We start from the raw sequence: 11,785 nt of genomic DNA, 5'->3' as shown, positions 1-11,785 counted from the left end.
GGCCCCGGGCCGGGCGCGCCCACTTGGCCCAGACTCCCGCCGCGGGAGGAGGGAGCGGGCCGCGCGGTCCAGGGGCGGGGAGAGGCCGCCCCTCCCGCGACCAGCGGAGGGTGTGGGGGGAGGTATGGAGGGGTCGGCGTCTCCAAAACCAGCCCCCCTGAGGTCTTCCCGAACCTTCTTTCTCTCCACCCTTCTCTTCCGAGGGTCCCAGTTAGGGCGGGGAGGGGGGGCAGTGGAGGAAGGTGGCTCCGCAGCCTCAGGAGAGCGCTTGCCCTGCCCGACCAGCCCGGGAGGGGGGCAGGGTGTGGGGTTGGGGACCTCGAGGGACCCCGCACCCTGCCCGCCGCCCGCAGGAGTTCGGGGGTGTCAGCCGCCGTCCGGCGCCCTGCTATCCCCCCCTCGCCTGAGCGCTGTGCCCTGCAGCTGTCGCCAAGGGCTGGCGGAGGAGGGGTAACACTACACCCCGTACTTTTGGGGACAGTCCGGAGCCTGGGGAAGGGCGGTGGGAGGACTGCGTGGGAGGGTTTAAGCCTCTAAGGTTCAGTGAATATTTAACACCGCTTTCCGCCCTCACGCTGCGAGGTTTCCAGGAGTCTCTGCACTTGCTCCACCTGTCACCCCCCACCCGCCCTGCTTCTGCCCACTCCAAGGCGTGCCCCCTCCCCCAAGTCCTTAGGCCACCAGTGTCAAGATTAAACTCAACCCTGAAGGCTGTCTCCCTAAGCGAGAAGCTGCCAGGCCCCTTCCCAGACCTGGGCCTAGGGCATTCTCCCTTCTGATGCCTTTTTTCCACTTAGCCCCTCTGTCTGGGGAGGTCTTTGACTCAATCGCAGAAGAATGCTGTTCACTGTAACCAGCCCAGGGGCTGGATGTGTTTAATCAGAGAGGCCTTGAGTAAGGGGCGGGCGGCCGGCCGTGCCGAACGCATGTGGGCTGTGCGTTGTGATCTGTGTGCCCGCTGCCAGCTGTGTGGACACCACGTGGTTGTGTGTGTGCTCTGTGGAGGGGGAGGCTGTGGGATGGTGTGTCCACGTGTGACTCTGTGATGACTGGAGGGTACCTGTCGGTGTGGATGTTCCCCATGCGGATATGTGACTGTATAATCATGGCGGAGTGATTGTGTGTGTGTGTGGTGATTGTGATGGTGGTGGAGTGTCTGTGTGGCTGGCTGTTGTGACTGTGTTGTGGGGCGTGTGTATAGTTGTGTGCGTGATTGTGTACCTAAAGGAGACTGGGGACTGAAGTGTGTGGGAGGGAGGGCTCACAAGCAGCTGTGTGGAGCGTCTTCTGTGTGACACTGGGGCCTGAGTATGTGGTCCTTAATCCAAGTTTCTGAGTGTGCTGTCTTTGGCGTATATTTATATCTCTCTGTGTAGTGCAAGGGGGTGGGAGATTAACACCCAGGGCAGCCAAATACACCCTTGTAAGGTATGCACGAGAAAAACTCGGGTTTTGGAGGCTGCTGGTCATTTTCTGACTTACCTCTAAAATATTCCAGGGGAGGAGGTTGGCCAAGCCTCTGGGGCTGGTCACTTGACAGCCATTGCCAGTCAGAGGGGAGCCGAGGGAGCAAGGGCAGGGCCTGCCAGTAGCGCTATTTGCTGTGGTGCTAGGCAACAGGCAGCAAGGGTGGCATTAAGAAGGGCTGTCCCTTCCCCTCCAACCCTCAGCCCAGGACCTGGCCCCGGGCTGCCCCCAAGACTGCTTCCTTAACTGCTCTTAAACTCCCCCTAAGCCCTTCTTTAGGCTGAAACACTGAATCCCCCGGGGTCCCAGAAGCACCTCCGGTCTTTTGTTTTTGCTGTTCCCTCTCCCTAGAACACCCTTCCAGCTCTTCATGTCCTCTCTTCTTCAGGTCTCAGCTTACATGTGATCTCCTCAGAAAGACCTTCCCTCATGTGCTCCTCTCCCACATAAATATCCATCCTTTTACTGTTTGTCTCATCATCTTGTTTATTTTCTGTACAGCACTTACTGCAATCTTTAATAATATTGTTCATTTTACATTCCTTCCTTTTCTGCTTCCCCCACTAGAATGGAAACCCCACAAAGGCAGGGACTGTGTGTGTCTTGTTCACTTCTGTGTCCCCAGGACCCAGCACAGGGCCTGGCATATAGTAGGATATCAAAAAGTTGTTGACTGAATGAAGGAAAGGAGGATGGTCCTCCCTAGGCCAATTCAGGCAATATTTGATGCCTGCTGTGTGCCTGGCCTGGGCCACTTGCCACCAAGGAACCCCTTTGTACTCAGGGAAACAGACATACACGTGTGCCTAGGCTGTGTACACCAAGGCAGAGGGAGGTGGGTGAGGCCACAGGACTCTGTTCACTTGGCAAACATGGGCACTTGGCCTGTGCTGGGTCCTGTGTCAGAGCAAATGGCCTTCTTTGGCCCCGGGCCCTGCCTGCAAAGAGCTCACAGTGTAGAGGATGCTAGAACTGTCCCCTGGGGTGACAAACCCCTGCAGAGAATAATGCTAAATCACTGAGCTGAGTGATGGGCTAGGCACTGAGAACCAAGGAAGCCAAGGATGGGAGAGATTAACTCCAGGACTGGGGACAACCTCACGGATGAAGTAACTTGGGCCTGGAAGAGGAGAAAGGGCGTTCCGGCGTCAGGCACAGACTGCTTGGAGAGACAAGCACAGCCACTCTGTCTCTTAGCCCCTCCACAAAGCCGAGTCCACGAAGTGAGGCAAAGCCCCTGGGCTGGCTACTCTTTGCCTACCCTTCATTCTCTGTGCTTCTCTGCCCTACCCCGTGTCCTGAGGCTGACTGCCACTGACAATCTCACCTGGGCCCGCTTGCCTTACAGTTTCAGGTAAAGTTTGGCCAGTAGGAGACATCGCCAGGAGATCAGAAGGAAGGAGGAGAGAGAGATTAAGATATTTATAATACTGTGATTTTGGCAGTTACTATGTTCCTCCACTGAAAGGCACAGCTCCCGTTGGGTGGCCTGCAACCCCAGGGCATGACTCCTGCCAGGTTCATTAACAAGGCTCCCTCCCTTGCCCCTTCAGGCCCTGGGGCTAGTGACTCTATCCCACTGTTGTGAGCTGCAGGGTGCTTCATCATTCCTGCCAACACCTCTGTAAATAGTTCCTTCATTAAACCTTCTTCTGGTAAATGCTTTGAGTTTTCTCCCCTGCTTCCTGCTGAGACCAGTAAGGTAATAACTAAACATAGGGAAGATGAGTCTTTGGCAGAGAATTTGGAGAGACCCTCTTTCTAAATCACCACCCAAAACCAGAATCAGAAAATGTTGTGAACTACTACAAAGCTACAGTAATCAAAACAGCATGGTATTGGCATAAAAACAGACACATAGATCAATGGACAGAATAGAGAGCCCAGAAATAAACACACATGCTTATGGTCAATTAATTTATGACAAAGAAGGCAAGAATATACAATGGAGAAAAGACAATCTTTTCAATAAGTAGTGCTGGGAAAACTGGATAGCTACATGTAAAAGAATGAAATTAGGACTTCGCTGGTGGCACAGTGGTTGAGAATCCACCCGCCAATGCGGGAGACACGGGTTCGAGCCCTGGTCCAGGAAGATCCCACATGCCGCGGAGCAGCTAAGCCTGTGTTCCACAACTACTGAGCCTGTGCGCCTAGAGCCCATGCTCTGCAACAAGAGAAGCCACCGCAATGAGAAGCCCGTGCACCACAACAAAGAATAGCTCCGGCTCGCCGCAACTAGAGAAAAGCCCGCGCGCCGCAACTAGAGAAAAGCCCGCGTGCAGCAATGAACACACAATGCAGCCAAAAATAAATAAATAAATTTATTTTTTTAAAAAAGAATGAAATTAGAACATTTTCTCATACCATATACAAAAATAAACTCAAAATTGGAACTTCCCTGGTGGTCCAGTGGTAGAGAATCTGCCTTCCAATGCAGGTGACACGGGTTCGATCTCTGGTCAGGGAACTAAGAACCCACATGCTGAGGGGCAACTAAGCCCATGTGCTGCAAACTATAGAGCCCACGCACTCTGGAGCCCCCACAGCACAGCTAGAGAGAAGCCTGCACACCACAGTGAAAGATACCGCGTGCCTCAACAAAGATCCCTCATGCTGCAACTAAGACCCGATGCAGCCAAAGAAAAAAAAAAAAGTCAAAATGTATTAAAAACCTAAATGTAAGACTGGAGGTCATGAAACTCCTAGAGGAAAACATAGGCAGAACACTATTTGACATAAATCATAGCAATATTTTCTTGGCTCTGTCTTCTAAAGCAAAGCAAGTAAAAAGAAAAATAAACAAATGGGACCTAGTTAGACTTCAAAGCTTTTGCACAGCAAAGGAAACTATCAACAAAACAGAAAGACAACCAGCTGAATTGGAGAAAATATTTGCTAATGGTATGACCAATAAGGAGTCAATATCCAAAATATATAAACAGCTCATACAACTCAACATCAAAAAAACAGACAACCTGATTTTAAAATTGGCAGAAGACCTAAACAGACATTTTTCTAGGGAAGACATACAGATGGCCAACAGGCACATGAAAAGATGCTAAACATCATTAATCATCAGAGAAGTGCAAATTAAAACCACAATGAGGGCTTCCCTGGTGGCGCAGTGGTTGAGAGTCCGCCTGCCGATGCAGGGGACACGGGTTCGTGCCCCGGTCCGGGAAGATCCCACATGCCGCGGAGCGGCTGGGCCCGTGAGCCATGGCCGCTGAGCCTGCGCGTCCGGAGCCTGTGCTCCGCCACGGGAGAGGCCACAACAGTGAGAGGCCCGCGTACCGCAAAAGAAAAAAAAAAAAAAAAAAAAGACCACAAGTAGCTCTTTCCCATCTTGCAAGATGGTAGATAAAAGAGCTGAGAAGCCAGATACTAAGGAGAAAAAACCTGAAGCCAAGAAGGCTGATGCTGGTGGCAAAATTAAAAAGCTTAAGAAGCTTAAGAAGGTTAATAAGGTGAAGCCCCACTTCAGCGAAAACACTGTCCTGATCAGAGGAATTGGCAGATATTGCCAATCGGCTATGGATTCCAAAAAGGCCTTGTACCAGAGGAAGTATTCAGCAGCTAAATCCAAGGTTGAAAAGAAAAGGTGACGGTTCTTGCTACTGTCACAAAACCAGTTGGTGGTGACAAGAATGGTGGTACTGGAGTGGTTAAACTTTGCAAAATGCCTGGGTATTATCCTATTGAAGATGTGCCTGGAAACCTGTTGAGTCATGGCAAAAATACCCTTCAGTAAGCACATGAGAAAACTCTGCACTAGCATCACTCCCGGGCCCCTTCTGATCATCCTCACTGAGCGCCACAGAGGCAAGAGGTTCATTTTCCTGGAGCAAGGTGAGCTTGCTACTTGTGACTGGGCCTCTGCCCCTCAGTCGAGTTCCTCTGTGTAGAACACACCAGAAGTTTGTCATTGCCACCTCCACCAAAATTGATACCAGTGGTGTGAAAATCCCAGAACATCTCACTGATGCTTACTTCAAGAAGAAGAAGGAGGGGACTTCCCTGTTGTCCACTGGGTAAAACTCCACGCTCCCAGTGCAGGGGGCCCGGGTTTGATCCCTGGTCGGGGAACTAGATCCCGCATGCATGGCGCAACTGAAGATCCCAAGTGCTGCAACTAAAACTTGGCGCAGCCATAAATAAATAAATATTTTTTTAAAAAAAAAAAGAAGGGGGACTTCCCTGGCTATCCAGTGGTTAGGACTCTGCTCCACTGCAGTGGGCACGGGTTTGATCCCTGGTCAGGGAACTAAGATCCTGCAAACGTGTGCTGCTGCCAAAAAAGAGAAGAAGCTGCGTAAGCCCAGGCACCAAGAAGGAGAGGTCTTCAACACAGAGTGAGAGAAATACAAGATTACAGAGCAGTGCAAGATTGATCAGAAAGCTGTGGACTTACAAATTCTGCAAAGAATCAAAGCTGTTCCTCAGCTCCAGGGGTGCCTCTGCTCTATGTTTGCTCTCAAAAATGGAATTTATCCTCACAACATAGCGTTCTAAACATCTTATAAAGAACCTAATTAAATAACTGGTCCGTTAAAAAAAAAAAAAAGACCACAAGTAACAAATGTTGGTGGATGTAGAAAGAAGGGGACTCTCAGGGAATTCCCTGGCAGTCCAGTGGTTAGGACTCCACGCTTTCACTGCTGAGGGCCTGGGGAACTAGGATCCCACAAGCCACTTGACGTGGCCAAAAAATTAAAAAATAATTAATTACATAAATAAAATAAAAAAGAAGGGGACTTCCCTGGTGGTCCAGTGGTTAAGAATCTGCCTTCCAAAGCAGGGAATACAAGTTCAATCCCTGGTCGGGGAACTAAGATCCCACGTGCTGAGGAGCAACTAAGCCCGTGCACCACAACTACAGAAAAGCCCCCGTGCTGCAACAAAGAGCCAACGTGCCACAACTGAGACCCAATGCAGCTAAAAAAATTAATAAATAAAATAAAATAAAATGTAACATGTATTTTTTAAAAAAAGGGAACCCTCGTACCCTGTGGGTGGGAATGTAAATTGGTGCAGCCACTGTGCAAAATGGTATGGAGGTGTCTCAAAAAACTAAAAATACAACTACCCAGCAATTCCACTCCTGGTAATATATATCTAAAAAAAGATACGTGCACCCTAATGTTCATAGCAGCATTATTTACTATTGCCAAGATATGGAATCACCAGATGAATGGGTAAAGAAGATGTGGTGTATATATATGATGGACTATTACTCAGCCATAAAAAAGAATTAAATTCTGCCCTTTGCAACAACATGGATGGACTTGGAGGGTATTATGCTAAGTTAAATAAGTCAGACAGATAACGACAAATACTATATGATATCACTTATATGTGGAATCTAAAAATTAAAACAAACTAGTGAATATAACAAAAAGGAAACAGACTCACAGATATAGAGAACAAACTAGTAGTTACCAGTGGGAAGAGAGAATGGGGAAGGGGTAAAATAGGGGTAAGGGATTAAGAGGTACAAACTACTGTGTATAAAATAAATAAGCTACAAGGATACATTGTACAACACAGGGCATATAGCCAATATTTTAAAACAACTATAAAAGGAGTATAAGCTTTAAAAGCTGTGAATCACTATGTTGGACACCTGTAACTTACGTACTATTGTACATCAACTAAATCTCAATTTTTTTAAAGAATTAATTAATTATTTATTTATTTTTATTTTTTTGGCTGTGTTGGGTGTTCGTTTCTGTGCGAGGGCTTTCTCTAGTTGCAGCAAGCCAGGGCCACTCTTCATCGCGGTGTGCGGGCCTCTCACTATCGCGGCCTCTCTTGCTGCGGAGCACAGGCTCCAGATACGCAGGCTCAGTAGTTGTGGCTCACGGGCCTAGCTGCTCTGCGGCATGTGGGATCTTCCCAGACCAGGGTTCGAACCCGTGTCCCCTGCATTGGCAGGCAGATTCTCAACCACTGCACCACCAGGGAAGCCCAACTATATCTCAATTTTAAAAAGATTTTTAAAAAACCATTTTCTACTAAAAAAAAATAAAAAGTTGCAAACAGATTAAAATCCCGTTTTAGGTGAACAGTGCCGTCCTGGCCATCACTCCGAGCAGGGTCCCAACCCAAGAGGTACCTCTTAGCTCACCTTACTCAGGCTTAGGCCTCTAGTTACCCTGACCAAGAGAACGGGTCAGGGAAGGGCTAAGAGTGTGGTGAGGATTGGGGGAATAACTGGCAGAGGGATGAGCTGGGAAGTAGAGAGGCTCCGGAGGGCAGCAGGGAGGGGAGCCTTGGCAACTGTCTCCACCAGACCCCGGAGCGCACCCTACATAAGCTTGGGAAGGCAACCCTGAACCTCGGTTCCCTGCCTGTGAAATAGGTGACTAATACCGTCTTCACAGGACTGTCATGAAAAGTAATTAAACATGTGGCTCAGCACAGGAGTAATTGGAAGTGAACTTGCTTCTTGGAAGCTCAGAGTAGCACATTCCCCATTATTACTGGCGCAGGTGGAGGCCATTCTGCTGAGTTTCTTCTGCATGCCAAGAGCTCCAGCAAACCAACTAGACGTGGGGAGGTGGTTGGTGAAAGATGCCCTAGCCGGGCCCTCCAGCCCACTGCTTCAAGGGAGCCGGATACAAATCCAAGCTTTGGAGGCAGCAGACCCGAGCCTAAAACCTGCCTCTGCACTTACTGTGTGACCTTAGGAAAAATCACTCTTATCTCACAGAGATTGTTTTCTTGTCTATAAAATCAGGTAACACTTTTGACATCATGGGTTTGCTGTGAGGAGAAACTGAGAACACAAAAAGCATTTAGTTGAGTACCCGATGCAATGTAAGTGCCCAAATAATAGTAGCTATTATTTAAAAAACTCTCTTTTCTCTCTTTTACTCTCCCTGAAACTGCAACCAGGGACTTAGTTACTGCAATATGTCCATTCATTCATTCACTCCTTTATTAGTTCATTTATTCATTTCAACATTTATTAAGCCAGACAATGTGCTAGATCCTAGGAACACAAGACTAGGAAATCATTAAAGCAAGAAAAATATCTGTATTTTTTCATTGCTGTATACCTAGCCCCTAGGCTTCAAATAAATAATGGCCATATGAGCAAATAGTATTAGCTATTTTCTTGAGCACCTACTACATGCCAGGTGCTAAGCTAAACCCTTTTTTGCGGGGAGGGGACGCCATGCAGCTTGCAGTATCTTAGTTCCCCAACCAGGGATTGAACCCGCACCCTTGGCAGTGAAAGTGAGGAGTCCTAACCACTGGACTGCCAGGGAATTCCTAAGCTAAGCATTTTGTCTGCATTATTACTGTGTATCCTCAGAACAGTCTTAGAGCATAATGCCTGTAATAAAGCTCATTTACTGATGTTTATGTAAAACTGAGGCTCAGAGGGGTGTTAAGCATGTTAGATGACCAAAGTCACAGGTAGGAAATGCTGGCACTCAAAATCAACGTACTGCCTCCACTAATGACTAAATCATTTTTTTATCATCGTTATCATATGCTTGACCTCCAGAGGCTTATAGTCCAGTGAGGGTCCAATGCCCTTTTCCTCCTCGGACTTACCCCAGAGGGGCCCTTGGCATGGCCACACACTTGGGCAGAGTTGGGTTCAAATCCAGTTTTTAATCTCTGGCGAGTTAGTTAACCTCCCAGAACCTCAGCTTCCACTTCTGGGAAATGAGGTTGTGTGGGCGTTAAATGAGAAAATGTGTTGGAAATGCCCAGCACTTTGCCCAGTGTACAAGAGTCGCTTGATAAGTGTTATTCTCATTATTTCCTCCTTCCTCCCTGCCCCCTCGGACCGCTGTGTGGGAGCCCCCTGTCTGCAGCCAACCAAGGGTGCAGAGGACGCCGCACTCGGCGGTCGTCCCTGGAGGCAACGCCGAGCACTGCCTCCAGGGGACGCCACCACACCGACCACCCCATCCCTCCGCCCCCCGGGTCCCGGGGGTTGCTGTTTCCACCGCGGCCGCGCGGGGTCGTCTGGGCCCGGAGTTTTCAGGGGCCGAGGGCGCGCGGGAGGCGGAGAGGTCCGAACCTGAGTTGAATCAAGGATGTTCTTCGAATATCACAGTGATAATAATAGACAATAATAATAATTACGGCACCGGATCCAGCAGTCATCAGCTGTTACCGCTTTAAGAGGCGCATTCGAGTGCTGGGAGGGAGGTTGCAGGACTCAAGGGAAGGAGCCAGGCTTAGACTCTTAGGCTGCTTTCTAATCCAGACAGCCCACTCTCGTGTTCCGCTCTGCAGCCTTGGGCCTCTCTGAGCCTGCTTCATCAGCATTCAAATAGGACCATAATAATATAGTTCTTGAGAGGAATAAATGAGCTCCTGGAAAGCTCATCCAAGAGCGACTTGGGAACGTGCATTTATTGTCATTCTCACCTCTACCCTGTGAGGGAGCTATTATTAAATTCCCTTTACAGCTGAGGATCCTTTGGGGGGCCTTTCCCAGGCTCCCTGCGCTGGGTCTCTCTCCTAGCACAGCCCACAAGCCAGTCCAGGAGCTCACCGCCTAAACCCACTACTCAGGAGTGTCTCCTCTCCCCTCTGGAGGTGTGGGTTCTACTTCAGACCCTCAAGCTCCTCTGGACATTGCCTTTCCATGCCTAGGTAACGGCTCAGGCCAGTAGACTTCCTCTGGCTGGTCCCACTACAAGCCCCCTCTCCATGCCTACCTACCTCTTCCAAAACGCCATCCAGTCACCTCCTCCAGAAAACCTTTCCTGGGCTCTCTTTCCCCAGGTCCACAGCCTTTGCACATTCTGTTGCCTCTAGCTGGAACATATTTTCCCTCAGCCCTAAAGCCTGTTAGGGCACAGCTTAAATATCACTTCTTCCAGGAAGTCCACTTCCCCTATGCTACTGCAGCCCCCTGTGCTTCTAAACAGGTTGCAGCATAGGGAACTGCTTATTTTGTGCTTCATCTACTACCTTTACATAGTGATGCCTCTGAAAGCAGAAACCACACCTATTGAAGGCTCCATAGCATCCCAGAGTGGGGCCCAGCAAATGGGACAAAATGAATCTTCAGTGAATGCGTGTCCGTTGAATGAGTGATTAGACCCAACTGGGTCCACTCACTGAGCCTTCTCAAGAGCCTCAGCTCAGAGGCACATTGCCTAGTCACAGAAACAGAGGCAACAGTCATGCAGAGTCACGTGTGAGCATAGAGGCACAGTCATACACAAGAGGCACGTGCACAAAGCCGCATTCATCTGTGCTCATTTCTGTTTCTCTGTGTCTGGGTACCTTTGTGTCCTAGGTATGTATTCAGTCTCTTCTATTGTGACTTGGGGTCCCTGAGAACAAGAATTGTGTCTCCTTTCCTAGCCTGGTAGCCCCTAGGGAGAGTGAATTGCCTCCATCGGACTGGGAATCCCAGGGGAAGTGTATGTCTCCCCAGGTAGTTTGGGGAGCTGGGCCAGGGAGTGTCTTCCCTACCAGCCTGGGTGCTCTTGGATTAGGCTGTCTCCAACATCAGACTTGGAGCCCTTGGGACAGGGCCATAGCTCCCCCACTAGCTATTCTTGGGCCCTCAGGACAGACTAGGTCTGATTAAGCTGGGTACTCCAGGAGCAGAGCTGAGCTGGATCTTCCGCATCAGATTGGTGACTCCTACGGGCATGGCTGTGTCCTCCTAACCCCTCTCCACCCCTGCCACCTGCCCACCCGCCAGGCCCTCCTCTCACCATGGTACAGTGATTGGGCCTGGATTGGATTGCTGGGATTTGGAAGCAGCAGCTAAACTAACAGCAAACCTGGGAGAGGCTGGTCCTACAGGATCCCCCAGGAGGTGATGGAATCAGGGAGGCTTCAGCAGTGGGGGACCTGGCCCAGTGCAGGGTATCTGGGCAAGTCCTTCACGTGTCTCCCATTCATTCACCAAGCCAGTCCCGAGTCCCTGGGCCTGGCCCTGCAGCCACCATGTCTATTACCTTGTTTAATTCTCTCACCGGTCCAATCCTGGGAGGTAGGTGTGATCATCACCACCTTTCTAGGTGAGGAAACTGAGGCTCAGAGAAAAGCAGTGACTTGCCCTAAGTCACATAGCTGGGAAGTAGCAGAGGTGGGCTTCCCACTGCACAGGCTGCTTCCTTCCAGCCCAGGTTTGAGGAACACTGGGGAGGTAGAGTCAGCAGGGTGCAGTGACTGTGTGTGTGTTTCTGGCTTGGGCCTGTGGAGCTGGCCACGGAGATGGGACTGCCAGGAGTGGGAGTGCCTGGTAGGGAGACCGGGAACAGCGAGGAGAGGCAGGTTCCACAGGCAGCCGGCCAGGAGAGCCAGGAGGCGGGCCAGACCTGGA

At 49.9% G+C, this 11,785-nt stretch overlaps 1 pseudogene; it reads left to right on the top strand.

The window, feature by feature from the left end:
* Positions 1–4,823: 4,823 nt before the first annotated feature.
* On the top strand, positions 4,824–5,982 carry LOC131760970 (large ribosomal subunit protein eL6-like; annotated as a pseudogene).
* Positions 5,983–11,785: the final 5,803 nt, after the last annotated feature.

Source organism: Kogia breviceps, chromosome 1, assembly GCF_026419965.1.
Source record: "Kogia breviceps isolate mKogBre1 chromosome 1, mKogBre1 haplotype 1, whole genome shotgun sequence".
Classification (NCBI taxonomy): Eukaryota; Metazoa; Chordata; class Mammalia; order Artiodactyla; family Physeteridae; genus Kogia; species Kogia breviceps.
The sequence above is the reverse complement of the archived record's forward strand: the minus strand, read 5'-3'. Positions and strand labels throughout refer to the sequence as shown.